This window comes from Thalassophryne amazonica, chromosome 9 (genome assembly GCF_902500255.1).
Source record: "Thalassophryne amazonica chromosome 9, fThaAma1.1, whole genome shotgun sequence".
Taxonomy (NCBI): domain Eukaryota; kingdom Metazoa; phylum Chordata; class Actinopteri; order Batrachoidiformes; family Batrachoididae; genus Thalassophryne; species Thalassophryne amazonica.
In genome coordinates this window covers 75074152-75091349 of record NC_047111.1, presented here as the reverse complement: position 1 = coordinate 75091349, position 17198 = coordinate 75074152, and the positions used below count along the sequence as shown (strand labels likewise).

The 17198-nt window shown below is 42.9% G+C and overlaps 1 pseudogene; it reads right to left on the bottom strand.

The window, feature by feature from the left end:
- LOC117517960 overlaps nucleotides 1-17198 on the bottom strand; it is a 139774-nt pseudogene that overhangs the window by 12412 nt on the left and 110164 nt on the right.

Below are 17198 nucleotides of genomic sequence, written 5' to 3'. Positions count from 1 at the left end.
CTTGTATAGCAGCTGTTACTATAAGAAGAAGAACAAGCAGTAATAAGTCCAGACCTGAAGCCCACAGGCCTGGTACTTGTCCCTGGATACTGTAGTGCTGTAGTGTGAAGCAGATGAGAATCTATGACTACCTCTGGATGGCACGTTTGTCCAACACAGGCTACATTCCCAGCCATTTGCAAACCTTTTCAGCTGGGTGGGCTGGGGTAAAGCAGATTAATTTTCTTGTGCAAGGACACAGACAGGTAGTCTGAAGCACACACCTGTAATCAAACCCCAGTCTACAGATTGCTTGTTCTAGTCCCTTCCACAGTGTTCCTGTGCTTAGAAGGTCAATTTTAGGAGTTTAAAAAAAATTCATGTGATCTTGTTAGACCTATTGGTACAAAAAATCAAAACTCTGTGATGCTAACTTGCCTAGAACATGTCCTGGAAAATTCAACTTGCCTATTTTTCAGTCAAAAAAGCAGTGTATATTCCAATTTTACTACAGTAGATGTTATTACTCTCACAAGCACTTGGTTTTTGACCTCCAATACAAATATGTCTTGATGGCAACCTTGGCCAAATATATTTTGAACATCAGTCCCTTTTGCAACCAATGTGCTGAAGAGAGCTGGACAGTGAACATACTGACAGTGCCCACACAGCTATAGCAGTCTGAGGGGGAATAAAAGGTAAAAAGGAAATTATGTGAAGTCAGTACATACGACAAGGCAATTTTGTAGACAACATCCTCAACATGAGCTTGCTTTCTATAAGTTAGGAATCATTGAAAGTTCAGCAGTGTGCAACCATTCACTTCTTCAACCTCATTCTATACTACTACCAACTGAGAAACTTGGCAAACTTGAATGTAATTCTGCTGAGTAATTTATGTTGTAGCTGGATGGAATATGCTATATTAATGAGACAATACCTATCCCACTCTGTAGTGAGGGGTAAAAATCATAAATGCCTGGGTACTCACAGTCTCCACTGATAGAGAGAAACAGCTGGGTTGGCATCTGCTTGGCAAATTAGCTGGACGTTCTCTCGGTTCAGGTACCAGTTTCCATCAAAACCATCCACCAAACATCTGGTTCATCTGAACCAAGCAAGCAGCAATCATATCATTCTGTTGTGTCACACAGTGTTACAGCACTCTGCTGTTTGCCTTTATTATAGGTGACAAAGAATCAAAAGAGGAGGACTCACACTGAATGTCCGGGTGACACTGTCAGTGAACACCTCGTCTTTGTAGGTGGTGACACATGTGAGTTTCTCCTGATGGTTTCTCTGCTGGGCACCAAAACGTAGTCACCTCTGCACCGTGAACGTCCCATCATGGGTATCATGTACCTCTATAATGCTGCTTCTCTCCAGGCACCCTCTCTCCCACCTGCTCATATCAGCGAGGGAAAGCAGAGGTCACAGCACAGATGTGCACAAAGCTTTAATGTGACTACAACCTAAAGAGGGTGGCTTTTATTTATTAATTATTTTTGGTTGTAATGGAGTGGAAGTTACGTGAACATTTACTCTCATTATCATAACGTCAGTACATTAAATTAATCAGTTTATCTTGAAAAAATCTGTGATAAGATTATTGTGGTAGGAAATTTCACCGGGGGGGGGGGGGGGGGGGGTTGTGGGGGGGGGGGGGGGGAGTTTAAATAAGTGGTCCAATGTGCTACTATAACTGCGCAGGTGAGGAATGAGGCAGAGTCCGGTCCGGATCGATCAGTCACTGAAATATTTAAATTATCCCGAAAAAAGTAGTACATTCTGTCACTTTGGAGTTTGTGTAAATTGATACTTTATATTGTCTCTATGTAATCACTTGTTTATGCAGAGCTTATCGAATGCATTGGCATTTTAATTCAATGAGTAGGGGCCATGACCAAGGGGTTTAAGTGCACCTTGTTCCAATGTGGAAGGATCCTGGTTCAAGGCCACCCTTGCTCGATCTCTCTATGCAATGGGAAGTTGCGTCACATAGGGTATCTGGTGTAAAACTTAGGCCAATCAACATCCAGATGCACTCGGACCTGTGCTGCATTGGATTGAAACCGGGAACCTTCTGCGAGTGGAGCATGCACACTTGGCCACCACCCCTACTATCTGACCTACATTAATATAGTACATGTAAAAAATGCTTCATTTTAGTCTCATGCCAATCAAAAATAGTCATTAAAGGTTTGGATAGGCTACAGCTTTCTTAAATTTGGGAATGTCCGCCTCCAAATCACACTTACAAACCTGATGGTACCAGGCCGGTTTCCATTGGCAGATACACAGGTGGCAACAGGTGTTTCACATTGGATAAGCGAGCCACCAGAGTGGGCGGTGGACAGGCTCATCTGAGTTGTTGGACGAGCTGAGAAGAAATAAACACTGGCAATGTTCATTTTGAGGAGGTCAGCCATCCACCCAAAGCAATGACAACAATATGAATGTATTTAATGATATAGATTTCTTAAAAAAAGTTCACCTGTAACGCATTTTCATGGCTCCTCCAATTTGGCACTGCTCTGGTTCAGGCTCCTATCCAAAAAACTGGAGCTTGTTCTCACCTGTTTTTAAAAAAGGAGCCACTCCACCTTCTATAACTTAAAAGTTATCCACCGCTTCTTTTCTACTCCAAGTATACATATACCTGTCAAAAAAAAATGATTATAGCTGGTCGAAAATCCATAAAAGGGCTCATGCTGTAAAACATTGGAAGGTTTACAGGTTTTCCAGCTTCATGTGCCGGGTCATCCGTGTGTGTCAAGAAGACTGGCAAGCAGGTCTTTGCCATTTGATTCAGCATTCAACAGTGACTGCTGGATATCAGTTGTAGCCAAAGCTTTTGTGGCAATCCTATGCAGAAGTGTGATGTATGCATCATCACTGAAAAACATTCAAATGTTTCAGTGCATCCAAAGTGGCAGATTCATCTGCATTGTCTTGCTGTTTTCTGGCTTTGGTCAATTCATTGTTGGATGATTTGATGATCCAGTCCAAGATACAACATATCTCTAGTGTTGGCAGCAATATGGGCTCTCATGTTGTAAGAACGTGCCCCATCTACTGAGAGCTGATGTTGTCGTTGGAATCCCCATAATGCCTCCCCCCTTTTTTGCCTCTTGCATTTAGCCCATTACTGGCTCATATCTCAATCAACTTGACTGAACTTCTGATGCATGTATGATGGAAGAAGTGGTATCTGTAATTTCACTATCACTTGTCTACCTACACTCAACAAAATATAAACGCAACATTTTTGGTTTTGCTCCCATTTTGTATGAGATGAACTCAAAGATCTAAAATTTTTCCACATACACAATATCACCATTTCCCTCAAATATTGTTCACAAACCAGTCTAAATCTGTGATAGTGAGCACTTCTCCTTTGTTGAGATAATCCATCCCACCTCACAGGTGTGCCATACCAGTCTCAGCAGAAGACTGCCCCTCCCTGAGCCTGGTTCTGCTGGAGGTTTCTTCCTGTTAAAAAGGGAGTTTTCCTTCCCACTGTGGCCAAGTGCTTGCTCATAGGGGGTCGTTTTGACCGTTGGGGTTTTTCATGGTTATTGTATGGCCTTGCCTTGCAATATGGAGCGCCTTGGTGGGCAGACTGTTTGTTGTGATCGGCGCTATATAAGAAAAAGTTGATTGATTTGATTGATATCAAGATGCTGATTAGACACCATGATCAGTGCACAGTGTGCCTTAGACTGCCCACAATAAAAGGCCACTCTGAAAGGTGCAGTTTTATCACACAGCACAATGCTGTTTGCATTGTCTGTTGCAAACTGTTGCAAGATTTGAGGAGCGTGCAATTGGCATGCTGACAGCAGAATGTCAACCAGAGCTGTTGCTCGTGTATTGAATGTTCATTTCTCTACCATAAAGCCATCTCCAAAGGCGTTTCAGAGAATTTGGCAGTACATCCAACCAGCCTCATAACCACAGACCAGTGTAACCACACCAGCCCTGGACCTCCACATCCGCATGTTCACCTCCAAGATCGTCTGAAGACCAGCCACTCGGACAGCTGCTGAAACAATCGGTTTGCATAACCAAGAATTTCTGCACAACTGCAGAAACTGTCTCAGGGAAGCTCATCTTGCATGCTCGTCGTCCTCATCGGGGTCTCGACCTGACTTCAGTTCGTCGTTGTAACCGACTTGAGTGGCAAATGTTCACATTCGCTGGCGTTTGGCACATTGGAGAGGTGTTTCTCTTCACGGATGAATCCCGGTTCCCACTGGTCAGGGCAGATGGCAGACAGCGTGTGGTGGCGTCGTGTGGGTGAGCGGTTTTTCTGATGTCAATGTTGTGGATCGAGTGGCCCATGGTGGCGGTGAGGTTATGGTATGAGCAGGCATCTGTTGCCTTTTATTGATGGCATTTTGAATGCACAGTGATACCGTGACGGAGATCCTGAGGCCCACTGTTGTGCCATACATCCAAGAACATCACCTCATGTTGCAGCAGGATAATGCACGGCCCCATGTTGCGAGGAGTCTGTACACAATTCTTGGAGCTGAAAGTCCCAGTTCTTGCATGGCCGGCATACTCACCGGACATGTCCACCCATTGAGCATGTTTGGGATGCTCTGGACCGGCGTATACGACAGCGTGTACCAGTTCCTGCCAATATCCAGCAACTTCGCACAGCCATTGAAGAGGAGTGGACCAACATTCCACAGGCCACAATTGACAACCTGATCAACTCTATGTGAAGGAGATGTGTTGCACTGCATGAGGCAAATGGTGGTCACACCAGATACTGACTGGTATCCCCCCCCCCAATAAAACAAAACTGCACCTTTCAGAGTGGCCTTTTATTGTGGGCAGTCTAAGGCACACCTGTGCACTAATCATGGTGTCATAATCAGCATCTTGGTATGGCACACCTGGTGAGGTGGGATGGATTATCTCAGCAAAGGAGAAGTGCTCACTATCACAGATTTAGACTGGTTTGTGAGCAAAACCAAAAGTGTTGCGTTATATTTTTGTTGAGTGTATAATTAGTGCATAATTGGTGAGTATTTTGTTTTCAGTTTTTCTGGCATTTATCCTCAAAATATGGCTTAGTAACATATTTAATCAGAATCAGCATACAGAAATTATCTTAAAAAGTGATGGTACCAACTTTTACTCAAATGCCTCAAGATTTTCTGTTTTCTGATTAGTCTATATCATATTCTGTGCTAGTGTGTGTGTGTGTGTGTGTGTGTGTGTGTGTGTGTGTGTGTGTGTGTGTGTGTGTGTGTGTGTGTGTGTGTCCTCCACTCTGCACACACACCTAACTGCTCCACTGACATTCAGTCAGAGTGAGTTCAGACTTGTGTGAGCACTCATTGGGTTGCTGAAACAGCTGCATTACCAGGTCCCATTACCGTAAGAGAGACCGCAGTGCTGAGGTCAGACCCTGACGTTCCCATGGCCTGACCGACAATGATAGGGGTGGATTCTGGTAATATTCAGCTGTTTTGGACAATGAGTGTGCAGAAAACTCTTGTTACTGAGTATATCAGTGGGTCAGTTAGGTGTTTACATGGTAATTTTCACACCTCAAAAGCCAGATTGCAGGCTGTTGTGCATGATTTTAAATTTTTACATTTAATAACTTTGCGTATTAATCCGCCCCTACGTCTGTTATTGATTGGATCTATACTTTATTTGCAGCTGTGAAGCAGCTGTTACTTAGTATTTTAAGAAACTCCACCTTGCTCTATGACTGCTGGGGATTGGCTCCAGACCTGCCCGTGACCCTTGTTTGGAGTAAGTGAATATAAACTGATGAATGAATGTTTTTGCAGGGTGTGTCGACACCATTGTGCTCTGTTATGCACAAACTCTGCCACATAACTGAGTGTCTTCATGCTAATTACATAATTATTGTATGGCCTTGCCTTACAATATAAATCGCCTTGGGGCAACTGTTTGTTGTGATTTGGCGCTATATAAAAAAAATTGATTGATTGATTGATTAAAGAGCTTTCAAAGTGCTAATATAATGGTAAAAATTAATTTAAAGCTATTACATTCAGATGTTTAGTAACAGTTCAATTTTAAATAACTTGATAACACAAAAACAACACCAACATGAAAAATTACTCCACACCTCCATGTTTCGTGTGTGTTCCGCAAAACGGCCAGCACAAAATTAGCAGGATGTCAGACCAAGTGTCTGAGATCAATATGATGTCAAGGTATGGAGCTAAAACAAGGCCAAAAGTTTTGTAATCTGAAAATACAAAAAGATTGAAAAAATACATTTTGAAACTGAAAATTCAATGTTTGTTCTTGAATTTTCTAATCATTTAAAAAGTATTATCAAAATAAAAATAAGTGTAAGATATATATTTTTCAGTTTAAATACATTTTTAATTCAGCTCTGTAATTTTTTGATCAAATAATTTATTTTCATTCATATTTCTTTTTTTCACCTTCAGATCTTTTTTTCACTTTCAGATATTTTTTCAGTTTCAAACTTTTGGCCCTGTTCTGGCGTGGGAGGGCGTGGCTTCAATTGAGAGGCGCGTGGAATTGTGAGTGACAGGAGAGCAATCAGTCCACACATGACGTTGCTTTCAGGAAACGTGGGTACTTTGTAAGATAATGACTCTGCTCCCGTCTCCATCGTTTATTTACGACGCGGCTGGCGCATGAAAGAAAACGGAGAGAATGAAAGCTTATTACAACCCCTGGCAAAAATTATGGAATCACTGGCCTCGGAGGATGTTCATTCAGTTGTTTAATTTTGTAGAAAAAAAGCAGATCACAGACATGACACAAAACTAAAGTAATTTCAAAATGGCAACTTTCTGGCTTTAAGAACACTATAAGAAATCAAGAAAAAAAGATTGTGGCAGTCAGTAACGGTTACTTTTTTTAGACCAAGCAGAGGAAAAAAATATGGACTCACTCAATTCTGAGGAATAAATTATGGAATCACCCTGTAATTTTCATCCCCAAAACTAACACCTGCATCAAATCACACCTGCTTGTTAGTCTGCATCTAAAAAGGAGTGATCACACCTGGGAGAGCTGTTGCACCAAGTGGACTGACATGAATCATGGCTCCAACACGAGAGATGTCAATTGAAACAAAGGAGAGGATTATCAAACACTTAAAAGAGGGTAAATCATCACGCAATGTTGCAAAAGATAATTGGTTGTTCACAGTCAGCTGTGTCTAAACTCTGGACCAAATACAAACAACATGGGAAGGTTGTTAAAGGCAAAGATACTGGTAGACCAAGGAAGACATCAAAGCGTCAAGACAGAAAACTTAAAGCAATATGTCTCGAAAATCGAAATGCACAACAAAACAAATGAGGAATGAATGGGAGGAAACTGGAGTCAACTTCTGTGACCGAACTGTAAGAAACCGCCTAAAGGAAATGGGATTTACATACAGAAAAGCTAAACGAAAGCCATCATTAACACCTAAACAGAAAAAAACAAGGTTACAATGGCTAAAGAAAAGCAATCATGGACTGTGGATGACTGGATGAAAGTCATATTCAGTGATGAAAAGAAAAGACACATAGGGTCAATTTCATGACATAGGGTCAATGTCAACGAGCAGATGTGATTTGATGCAGGTGTTAGTTTTGGGGATGGAATTTACAGGGTGATTGCCATAATTATTCCTCAGAATTGAGTGAGTCCATATTTTTTTCCTCTGCTTGGTCTAAAAAAGTAACCGTTACTGACTGCCACAATCTTTTTTTCTTGATTTCTTATAGTGTTTCTTAAAGCCAGAAAGTTGCCATTTGAAATGACTTTAGTTTTGTGTCATGTCTGTGATCTGCTTTTTTTCTACAAAATTAAAACAACAGAATGAACATCCTCTGAGTCCGGTGATTCCATAATTTTTGCCAGGGGTTGTACGTGGCTTTAAACCCTTGAGATAAAGCTGTTTATTGTGATCGATGTGTTGTACCGGATAGTGAATTTAATGACGATGTAACAAAGTTGACCGCCTGTAAATCCAAATCCAAAGCCGCCCAGAAGAGCGCTCCGGCTGCCGGCGGTGTTTAGAAGCCCCGCTGTTACAGGCCAGGCACCGTGGCTCTGAGAGATCCGCCGCCACCAGAAGTCCACCGAGCTGCTGATCCACAAGCTGCCGACCAGGTCAGCCTCGCCGGCCTCCTGCAGAGCATCACAGCGGAGCTCTGAAAGCGGAGGTCGGTCTTGAAGTCCTGAGCGATTTCTCTCACCAGGCGCTGGAAGGGCAACTTGTGGATCAGCAGCTCGGTGGATTTCTGGTAGCGGCGGAGTGCCATGGTGCCGGTGTTCTGTAACGGCGAGGCTTCTTCACACCGCCGGTAGCCGGAGCACTCTTCTGGGCGGCTTTGGATTTCCGGGCGGTCTGCTTGATTGTGTCCATATTAAAGCTTCCTTAAGATCTGCTGAGCCAGGTCTCTGTGTGTGTCACTTAGAAAGCTCCTAACACTCCACTGCAGCTTGTAAATGAGCGACCTGCCTCATTTTCATGCGGCGATGCTGCGCTGCATTCACGGTCTTGTGTGCATTTGGGATACATCTGTTTTTGGGTTACAGGTGTTAAACTTTACAATCTTGCATATTTTCCAGTTTTTAAATATCAAAAATGACCAAGAGTGGTCTAGAATTACTTGTAATATACATCTTTAGCATCACTTTATTTACAGGTATCAAGACAACGCAGTGGAGAAAGTGTTAAGTCATTATCTATCAAAGTACCCACGTTTCCTGAAAGCAACATCATGTGAGGACTGATTGCTCTCCTATCACTCACAATTCCACGCCCCTCTCAATCAAAGCCACTCCCTCCCACGCCAGACCGGGGCCAAAAGTTTGAAACTGAAAAAATATCTGAAAGTGAAAAAAGATCTGAAGGTGAAAAAAAGAAATATGAATGAAAATAAATTATTTGATCAAAAAAAATTACAGAGCTGAATCAAACATTTATTTAAACTGAAAAATACATATCTTACACTTATTTTTATTTTGATAATACTTTTTAAATGATTATAAAATTCAAGAACAAAACTTTAATTTTCAGTTTCAAATTTATTTTTTCAATCTTTTTTTATTTTCAGATTACAAACTTTGGCCTTGATTTAGTTCCATACCACAGCACCCTCTGGTGTGGCTGTGATCAGCACTATGACAATCAACCCCGGTCTCCCCTACTGTATGCAGCGTGGCAGACCATCAAGCATCAGAGTGGACAAGAGGACATAGCTGTATGATGATGACTCACTATGCTTTGTCCCTCTGAAGATTTCAATTCTAGGGTTTATTTATATCATATTTAGATTGTTTACCTTCAGTGAATAATGACCAAAACCATTTTTTCAACCTTGGTCCCCTCCTGACAGACAAGGGACCGGGCTTTTGCTTTCAGGAATTATGGTTCTGCGTTCTGTTCGGTGGAAGCGTTTAAGGCCAGTCAGGTTCCATTCTAGTTGCACAGCTGGAGTTGTGCTAGAAAAGCCAAATTAACATGTGGCTCCCAAACCGACCCTCCGTGGCAACCCAGAGAAAAATGGAAGAAGCCCAATCAAATCTCATTGAATTGGCTTCTTTTGTTTTTACAGAGTTAGTCTGGTAACCACAGCGGCTATTCGGCTATTAAAAATTTGACCCTTGATTGCTAGTCTTTCAACCTGAACACTGATCTTTGATCCTGATTTCTGATCTATGAGTCTTTTCACCAACTTTACAACCTGATCTCTCAGCAAGTCGTGATTCAGCAGCACAAAATATACATTAATCTATTGGTTCGTGATATTGTGACGAAAAGCGCCTCATTTTCATCACGGCAGCACAAATCCATTCTAATTCATTCTGTGATCTTTCTTCTTTGTCTTTCGGCTGTTCCCGTTAGGGGTCGCCACAGCAGATCAATCGTTTCCATCTCACCCTGTCCTCTGTATCTTCCTCTGTCACACCAACCACCTGCATGTCCTCTCTCAGCACATCCATGAACCTCCTCTCTGGCCTCCCTCTTCTCCTCCTGCCTGGTGGCTCCATCCTCAGCATCCTTCTCCCTATATACACTGGGTCCCTCCTCTGCACATGTCCAAACCATCTCAAGCTCGCCTCTCTGACTTTGTCTCCAAACCGTCCCACCTGAGCTGTCCCTCTGATATGTTCATTCCTAATCTTGTCCATTCTCGTCACTCCCAAAGAGAATCTCAACATCTTCAGCTCTGCCACCTCCAGTTCCGCCTCCTGTCTTTTTGTTAGTGCCACCATCTCTAAGCCGTACAACATAGCTGGTCTCACTACTGTCTTGTAAACTTTCCCCTTCACTCTTGTTGATATTCTTTGGTCGCAAATCACTCCTGCCACTTTCTCCACCCACTCCACTCTGCCTGCACTCTCTTCTTCACCTCTCTACCACACTCTCCATTACTTTGAACAGTTGACCCCAAATATTAAACTCATCTACTTTCACCACTTCTACTCCTTGTAACTGCACTATTCCACTGGGCTCCCTCTCATTCACACACATGTACTCAGTCTTGCGTCTACTGACTTTCATTCCCCTTCTCTCCAAAGCATATCTCCACCTCTCCAGACTAGACTCAACTTGCTCTCTGCTCGCACTACAGATCACAGTGTCATCTGCAAACATCATAGTCCATGGGGACTCCTGTCTGATCTCATCCGTCAACCTGTCCATCACCACTGCAAACAAGAAAGGACTCAGAGCTGATCCTTGGTGTAATCCCACCTCCACCTTGAATGAGTCTGTCATTCCGACTGCACAACTCACCGCTGTCACACTATTCTTGTACATGTCCTGCACTACCCTAACATACTTCTCTGCCACTCCAGACTTCCTCATACAATACCACAGCTCTTCTCTTGGCACACTATCATAAGCTTTTTCTAAGTCCACAAACACACAATGTAACTCTTTCTGGCCTTCTCTGTATTTCTCCAACAGTATTCTCAGACCAAACATTGCATCTGTAGTAGGGCTGTCACGATTAGTCGACATTATCGATAATGTCGACAATGAAAATTTGTCGACACGTATTTTCATTGTCGACAAATCGCCCAATCATGTTTTACCATTCAAAAACTGTATCATTTTGGTCCGGCGACGTGTTTTGTGGAAGCGCTAACTGACAACAGGAACTTGGGGGGCGGTGTTTTCCTCAAGGGAGAAGCAGATACGGTAGCCAAGTGATTTTTTGTTTTTTTCCTACGCAAAGACTCTGCATTCAAACCATATAATGCACGGCTTCGAGTGTTTTAATCCGCTATACCATGGTCCCACACAGTGAGGTAATACATAAATATTTATTTAAGTTACCAGAACTTGATAAAAATGTGTGAGTATTTGGGACTATTTATGTTTGTCCAGAAACTACGCTCGCTGTTTTGATGCGGAGCGCTCGGCCGCCCGCAAGGATATAGCTGTTCTCTTCTTCTTTCTTCTTGTCCAGTTCGTCCGATGTTAAATCTTTACGCCGTTGCTTTTGCTGTTCTTCTCATCTGCTGTCCTCCTCTTTCCATTCCTCAAACATTTTATTTTACACTTTAAGTTAAATGTTGTGTTTTGTTATCTGAATTATCATAAGTATTTTGATTAAGGTCATTAAGTGGACTTAAAAGGTCAATTCTAATGTGCACAGCAGCTTGATGCATATTTAGCAAGAAAAGAAAGTAATTGTTTGATTAGTCGATTAATCAAAAAAATAATCGCCAACTAATCAACAATGAAAATAATTCGTTAGTGACAGCCCTATTCTGTAGTGCTCTTTCTCGGCATGAAACCATATTGCTGCTCACAGATCTTTACCTGTTTTCTAAGCCTAGCTTCTATTACTCTTTCCCATAACCTTCAAGCTGTGGCTGATCAACTTATGCCTCTGTAGTTACTGCAGCTCTGCACATCACCCTTGTTCTTGAAAATAGGAACCAGCACACTTCGTCTCCACTCCTCAGGCATCCTCTCACTTCCAACATTTTATTAACAATCTGGTTAGAATCTCTACTGCCATCTCTCCTAGACATTTCCATGCCTCCACTGGAATGTCATCTGACCAACTGCCTTTCCACTCTTCATCCTCTTCATAGCAGCCCTCACTTCTTCCTTACTAATCTCTTGTACTTCCTGATTTACTCTCACCACATCATCCAGCCTTTTCTCTCGCTCATTTTCTTCATTCATCAGCTCTTCAAAATATTCCCTCCACCTTCTCAGCACACACTTCTCACTTGTCAGCACATTACCATGTGCATCTTTTACCACCGTAACCTGCTGCACATCCTTTCCAGCTCTGTCCCTTTGTCTGGCCAGTCGGTACAAGTCCTTTTCTCCTTCCTTACTATTCATCTTCCTGTACAGCTCGCAATATGCCTTTTCCTTCGCTTTTGCCACTTCTCTTTTCGCCTTACGCCACATCTCCTTGTACTCCTGTCTACTTTCTTCATCTCTCCGACTATCCCAAAACTTTTTAGCCAACCTCTTTCTCCTTATGCTTTCCTGGACCTCTTCATTCCTCCACCAGATCTCCTTGTCTTCCTTCCACTGTCCAGATGTCATACCCAGTACTGTCCTAGCTGTCTCCCTCACCACATTTGCAGTACTTTTCCAGTTGTCCAAAACTGCTTCCCCTCCAACCAGTGCTTCTCTGACCTGCTCGTTAAATTTCACACGACAGTCTTCCTCCTTCAGTTTCCACCATCTGATCCTTTGTTGAGCTCTCACTCTCTTCTTCTTCTTTACCTTTAAAGAAATCCTACAAACAACCATGCTATGCTGTCTAACGACACTCTCTCCTGCCACCACCTTACAGTCTCTGATTTCTTTTAGCTTGCATCTCCTATAAAGAATGTAGTCCACTTGTGTGCACCTTCCTCCACTCATATGTTACCCTGTGCTCCTCCCTTTTCTTAAGTAGGTATTCACCACAGCCATTTCCATCCTTTTTGCAAAATCAACTACCATCTGTCCTTCCCCATTCCTATCCTTGATACCATATCTACCCATTACTTCCTCATCACCTCTGTTCCCTTCACCAACATGCCCATTGAAGTCTGCTCCTATCACCACTCTTTCATGCTTGGGCACACTCTCCACCACCTCATCTAACACACTCCAGAAATCTCCTTTCTCCTTCATCTCACAACCTACCTGTGGGGCATATGCACTGATGATATTCATCATCACACCTTCAATTTCCAAACTTCACACTCATCACTCTGTCAGACACTCGCTTAACCTCAACACACTTTTAACATACTCTTCCTTTAAAATGACCCCAACACCATTTCTTCTTCCTGTCCTCACCATGGTACAACAACTTGTACCCACCATAGATGCTCCTACTCTTACTTCCCTTCCACTTAGTCTTTTGCACACACAATATGTCTACCTTTCTCCTCTCCATCATATCAGCCAGCTCTCTCCCTTGACCAGTCATACTACCAACATTCAAAGTCCCCACTCTCATTTCCACCCTTCTAGTTTTCTTCTTCTCCCGCTGTTTGTGGAAACATTGTCCTCTTCTTCTTCGTCATCTTCGCCCAGCAGTAGCCCAATTTCCACTGGCACCCTGTTGAGCAACAGCACCGGTGGCGGACGTTGTGAACCCGGGCCTCGACCGATCCGGTATGGAAATTTGATTCTTAGTCTGCATCATTGGGTTGGCTTGTTTTACGCCAGATGCCCTTCCTGACGCAACCCTCCTCATTTATCCGGGCTTGGGACCAGCACTCAGAATGTACTGGCTGCACATCGGATGTGGCTGAGTTTTTCTAATTTATTCCGTGATGGCTGCACAAAATTAAAGTAAAGCGGGGGGGGGGGGGTGGTTGGGGTGGTTATGGTTAGGGTGGTGGGAAAGAGTAAGATTAGGTTATGGTTAAGGTTAGGGTCGGGGGTAGGCGTAGGGTTAGGAATAGTGAGTTAAAAAAAAACTGTCACGACATTTTGACTCATTTCGTCATGGGAGCACGAAAAAAAAAGCGTGAGACTGGGCTGAGCTTTAATACGGATTGCTGACCTACAGTCATGATTCATTATTTTAAATCTTGATCAGTCGTCTTTGATCCTGATTGAAGACCTTTGATGCTGCTTGCTATCGTTAGAGCCTGCTGCTGAACTTTCATCCTGTTCACTGAGCTTTCATCCCGAATGTTGACCTCACATCCTGATTTCTCATCCTTGAGCCTGACCTTCAGTACTGACTGATGAATTTAAATTCTGATCATCCTTTTTTATCCTGATCATTAATCCTGATTGCAAACATTTGATGTTGAACGCTTAGCGTTGATCCTTTCATGCTTAACTTTGATCCTGTTTGCTTTGATCTTGTAGTCAGGATTGGATTGGATTGTAGCTCCACCTGTGTTACATTTAAAACTCAGATTATCGCTCATCTGTTTTACCGTAGACCGTGAGATTTACGGAGTTCTCTCGGTTCCCGGCGGGGAATGTGGTGTATTCACAGATGTATGTGGCCTCGTCAGAGAGGAGGAGCGAGGAGAAGGTGATGGTGGTGTCTTCCAGAGTAGCCAATCGACGCTTAACAGCTGAATTCTTGAAAGTGACACGGTCCTTGTAGAGTGGGGCCACAGACACACCAAGGGAAGGGTTGGCAATTGCTACATTCTGCTTACTGCCATTCACCAGTTTCTGCCATGTGACCTTAGTAAAGAAAAACATCAATTATTGATGAGGAATGTTACAAATAATAATTATTTAAACAAAAAATAATACAGTTTGTTTTTACCACAAATATCTGAATGTTCTAAGTGCTGTGAGGTCTTAAATTATTCACTGCAGCACAAATAGTTAATGGCTTTTATTTCTAATCAGTTCTACAGTATATATCACATTTTGGTTTGAGGATGCACAGCTGCTAATTACTGTTGAAGAGATACAACACTGACGTGCTCATATGTTAAATTATTATCTGCATGTTCTTGTTTTAGGGAATTGTTTCGCTGCCAAAATGAGAAAATCACATTAAGTCTATTAAAGCCAAGCTTAAAATGCATATTTTACAAATAACTAACAACTTATAGCCTCATATGTTATTTTATTCAGTTGCTTGATCAGTTGCTGAATTCTATTTTTAGTTTATACTGTTTTGTTGTCTTTTATCACTATATCACCGAAATTGAAAACAAGTCAAGACTAGAGGACAGTGTACTGAGACCAAACCCAGACCAAGACCTTGAGGAGTTCAGACCAAGACAAAACCAAGAGAGAGAAAGACTGAGTCAACACCAAGACTAAACCAGACAAGACAAAAACTTTGAGGAGTTCCAACCAAGTCCAGACCAAGACGAAGGGAGGGCAGGATTGGGTCAAGTCCAAGACCTGACTACTGTGACTCACCTACTGCACACACACACTGATACATTTACAATACAATGTGGAATATCAGAAATACACATACAATAATCCACCACATTCCCATAAAAGCACTCACATACGAGGTCTGTCCATAAAGTATCGTACCTTTAATTTTTTTTTAACTATATAGATTTGATTCATATGTTTTCACGTCAGACAAGCTTGAACCCTCGTGCGCATGCGTGAGTTTTTCCACACCTGTCGGTGACGTCATTCGCCTGTGAGCAGCCTTGTGGAAGGAGTGGTCCCGCCCCGTCGTCGGATTTTCATTGTCTGGAAATGGCGGAATAATTTGGGTTTTTTTCCATCAGAATTTTTTCAGAAGCTGTTAGAGACTGGCACCTGGAAACCATTCGAAAAGTTTATCTGGCTTTTGGTGAAAATTTTACGGGCTTCACAGAGAATAAGGTCTGTTAGTACAGCTTTAAGGACCCTTTAAGGACGCTCGGCGCACCGCGCTCCGAGCTGTGATGATGCGGCACAAGCCACTGGACCATTTCTAAACGGATGGCTCTGTGGATACGAGACCGTCGTGTGCTCTTTCTCTGGTTATCACAAGAGCTGGACATCAGCCATTTTCCGGCAGATTTCACTTTTAACAAGAGATTTTGTCATGGAGAGCCACGTGGAGGCTTCGTGCGTCACGACCGATTCGCTTTGGAAGCGAGACAAAGGAACACCTCCGTTTCGGTGTGTCAGAGGACAAGTTTGGACATGTCTATCTCGGCTTTCAATGCTTGCCAGTCCAGTAAGTATCAGTGAAATTGTGGAGAGCTGGGCATGTCCGAACTTGTCCTCTGGCATGCCGAAACAGAGGCGTTCTTTGTCTCGCTCGAACAGCGAATCGGCCATGACGCACAAAGCCTCCGCACAGCCTTTCCATGACAAACTCCTCGTTAACAAGTGAAATCTGCCAGAAAATGGTTGATGTCCAGCTCTTGTGATAACCAGAGAAAGACCACACGATGGTCCCAGCTCCACACAGCCATCCATTTAGAAATGATCCGGTGGTTCATGCCTGTTGTCGCGGCTCGGAGTGCGGCGCGCCGAGCGCCTTGTGGGCCATCCTTAAAGCTGTAGTAATAGTCCTTATTCTCTGTGAAGCCCGTAAAATTTTCACCGAAAGCCAGATAAATTTTTCGGATGGTTTCCAGGTGCCAGTCTCTAACAGCTTCTGAAAAAATTCTGATGGAAAAAAACCCCAAATCATTCCACCATTTCCAGACGGGGCGGGACCACTCCTTCCACAAGGCGTGCTCACAGGCGAATGACATCACTGACAGGCGTGGAAAAACTCACGCATGCGCCCAAGGGTTCAAGCTTGTCTGACGTGAAAACATATGAATCAAATCCATATAGTTTAAAAAAAATAAAAAGGTACAATACTTTATGGACAGACCTCGTACAAACAAACAAAGAGCTATAATCAAATAAACATCATTATTTGACGGCTTGGTGGTTAGCACTGCTGCATCACAGCGAGAAGGTCCCACGTTCACTTCCAACCTGCACTAAAAAAAAATGTCTCTTTGGATTAACTCAAATCAATTATGTGCAGAATTTTCATCTAATAAATATATCAATCAATCAATTTTTTTATATAGCGCCAAATCACAACAAACAGTTGCCCCAAGGCGCTTATATTGTAAGGCAAGGCCATACAATAATGATGTAAACCCCAACGGTCAAAAAGACCCCCTGTGAGCAAGCACTTGGCTACAGTGGGAAGGAAAAACTCCCTTTAACAGGAAGAAACCTCCAGCAGAACCAGGCTCAGGGAGGGGCAGTCTTCGGCTGGGACTGGTTGGGGCTGAGGGAGAGAACCAGGAAAAAGACATGCTGT